A 3,746-nucleotide genomic window follows, 5' to 3' on the forward strand; every position below is an offset into this window, starting at 1 on the left:
TCAAGGCATGTACAGACCCAGTATCTGATTTAAGTGTGAGGACTTACATGTCAGCTTTAACATCCAGTTTATCAAACACCACTGAGCAGTCCTTATCTTTAAATCTATCATCTCTTCTTCCTGTCCTGTTCTGTCTTTCTTATCTGTCTCTGTATCTGGAAGTCCCACAGGATCTTAGCTTGTACATTCTCGGCCACCCATTTTGAACTCGAGACCTCCAGCCTCTATGGAGCTTGTGCTCAGAGCTTGTTCATGTGCTGCCATGATTCAACACATTCTCTGTGCTGGGTTTCAGTCCAGCTTTGTCCAGCCACCTGTTGGGTTTCTGGATGTTAGCAACTTCCTTTATCTGCCGGTGGTACATAGAGTCCTGCCGTGATGTCTCCTCCTGTTTCTCTGGTTTCTGCTGCCTAAGGTATTTGCTGAGCACGCTGTCAGTTGTTGCAACCTTTCTGATGTACTCGTGGATGTTTACTGTTTTATTTCAAGAACTCTAATGGCTTGTAATCTGTCATTTCATTTAAGGTTTGGCTCCATCTTGCAATATATGTTCACGTTACTCCTTTCAGAGGTTGTTTTTTCCTCCTCCTGTAATCTTAATTTGACCTTTTAACAGCAGGTTGGGAGGCAAAGACTCAAGGCTGAAATAAACGTCTTTAGAAAATCTGCCTGGCTGATGATGTGATCATTAAATTTGGTGAGGTCATCCTTACACAAAAAGCAAAACATACATCCCACTTACCTACTGTGACTTTTTCTCTTCTACATAAATACATTTCTAAAGATTCTGTTGACATGAAATTCTCACCATATGTAGATAACAACCTATCCAGTCCACACATAGAAAGAAACCAAACCACAGATGCATAAATTATGTGTAATAATGAGAAATGACAGTGAAAAAGTATTTAACATGTTTACTTAAATGTATTTGATACTTTGTACAAAAGCCTTTATATGTGATGACACCTTCAAGACATCTCCTGTATGGAGAAACTAGTTGGATGCATTCCTCAGGTGTGATTTTGGCCCATTCACCACACAATCAGTCTTCAAATCCTAAAGGTTCTGTGGGCCCTTTCTATGAACACTTTCCACAGATTTCCTGTTGGATCCAGGTCAGGTGATTGGCTGAGCCATTCTAACGGCTTTATTTTTTTTCTTTCTGTGCAACCAGTCAAGAGTGTCCTTGGCTGCGTGTTTGGGTTCATTGTCTTGCTGAAAAAGCTTAAATAATACATACTTTTCCACTATAGAGGAATATGTTCACGTTCATTTATTTTTGTATTTATTTTTATTACAAAAACTTTTTTTTATACAGCACCAAATCACAACAACAGTCGCCTCAAGATGCTTTATATTGAAAGGTAGACCCTACAATAATAAAAAAAAAACACCCACACAATCATATGACCCACCACACCCACCGTGTGAAGGGAAAACTCACTTTTAACAGGAAGAAACGTCCGGCAGAACCGGGCCCAGTGAGGGGCGGGGCCATCTGCCAGGACCGGTTGGGGTGAGAGAAGGAAGACAGGATAAAAGAAATGCTGTGGAAGAGAAACAGAGATTAATTACAAGTAATTTTAGCACAATATAATGCTAAAATAGCTGGAGTCACTGTGAAGCTGGAGGAGGAACGCTAACACTTTTCCACTCGATAAAAGTTAACGGGAGGGTTCCTGATGGTTAGGGACAAATGCAATGGCATGGCAGGATGCTGGTAAACGGACCAAACTTCAGTCAGGAGAACAACTGAGATAATCCATCCACAATACCAGGTTAGTCATTAATTTACTGCAACAACATGGGAGTAGAGCAGCTGCGAGAGAATTCAACATTAATGAATCAACGGTACGGAGGTGGAGGAAGCGCCGTTTTTGGCTTTCCTCATATTCCAAAACGTGCTTCGTCTCTTCGCGATTACTGTAACCTGGCGTAATTTGCAGATCATGTTGTTTGCAGCCACTGCAATGCTTTTGACCAAAACAGGCACAGCTTGATGACACCATCAACATGCGCTTTCGCGGTACAGCGGTACGGTCAAAATCTCTTGGCCAAGTTCGTATCATTTGTATCATATACCGTTTATACCGCCCACCCCTAATTCTGATATAAAATAAATGTCAAATAAAATACATGTTGTGACTTTGAGCTGTGACTGATATGATGATGGACTCCTTTAATGCAGAGACAAACTGAACCGACAGATCTGTGTCAATTCAAAAAAAGCAAGCGTGAGTGAAATGAAAACGCTTTACATCAAATCAAAAACCACCAAAATCAGATAAAGAAGAGGGAAGTTCCAGTTCTTCCTGTTGGAAGATAAATAGCGAGTGTAGCACATGTAATGATCAGTGCGGAGAGAAGCCCACCTTGAAATAGATCACTTTGTGGTTCTGATGGTGATGCTGCTGTTGAGCTCAGGTAGGATGCTTTGTGTTAAATACCAGCTGCTGTTAAATTAAAAAAGAAGAAGAAGCACAGAAGAAGACATCCAACACGTATAAGTCAGCTTTAATATGTTTGGTATATCTTTTTATATGTAGAAGACCGTTGTGGTCATGGGTGCTAAGATGATTATAATTGTTAAATGTGCATTTCCATGGATTTGCGTTGGTGTGTGTGTGTGTGTGTGTGTGTGTGTAAATGCAAAAGCATACATAAACAAGAGAAAGGGTAGGAAAAAACATTGTGTTTATCTTTTTTTTTCTCTGTATCTATGAAGCGCCTTGAGGCGACTTATGTTGTGATTTGGCGCTATATAAATAAAATTGAATTGAATTGAATTGAATCTTGGTGCTATGGGAGGAATATTAAGGAAAGGTAATAATGTCTGTTGACCCACTTTCAAACCATTTTTTTGCACAATGAAATCTGAAGCCTGACATTTTCACTGGTCTTTCTACCCTCAAAATCAATCAGCATCTGTAATTTGGGAAAGATAAAATACTGATGGAAGCCCTTCGCTTCCATTGCTAGACCCTAGGTTGCACTATATGGTCAAAAGTTTAAGGGGGTCCAATCTGTGAGGTGGTCTAACTGTGAGAGCAGGGAGGCAGGCAGGTGATAAGAAGAAGGGAGTCCGAACCAAAGTGAGAGGGGCAAATTCAGCAGCAAAGGAAAGGAAACTGTAGGCAGTGAGGTAAAAAATCCGTGGACACAACTAGGCACAAGAGAAACAAAACGAGTACAAGCATAAATTGCAATGAAGCGCATGAGTGAGGCGACAATAACGCTGGTTAGCAGACGATCTGGTGGAGAGTTGCTGTTCCAGCTGGCCTTGAAGAGGAAATCAGTAGTGGTGCGCGGATCGATACGGAAATATTGATTCCTCTGATACCTGTTATTTATGTTCTAGAATCGATTCTCATATTAAAATATCGATATTTTAGTAATTTGAGGTAAATTTGTACTTTATCAATAACAGGAAGACAGTGGAAAGAAACTTTATCATTCGGATTATCTAACTTGGAAGGAACTACATGTGAAATATGGCTGTATAAAGGTGCCGCAGCCCCTTAGACCACTGATTTCCTTTCCGATCCGATACCAAGTAAAATTCAGGGTGGTATCGACAATACTGATCTGATTCCGATAATTTGTACAAAAACGTAATGTTTTATTGTATTTCAAATTATAGCTTCATAATGATTACATGACAACAGACTACTTGTTCTTATTGCTTAAAAATGCAGAATTATCATATAGAAATAAAAACCCTGCAGTTGTGCGCTATTTGAACA

This window comes from Pundamilia nyererei, unplaced genomic scaffold (assembly GCF_000239375.1).
Source record: "Pundamilia nyererei isolate P.nyererei 1_Seehausen unplaced genomic scaffold, PunNye1.0 scaffold00017, whole genome shotgun sequence".
NCBI classification, from domain to species: Eukaryota; Metazoa; Chordata; class Actinopteri; order Cichliformes; family Cichlidae; genus Pundamilia; species Pundamilia nyererei.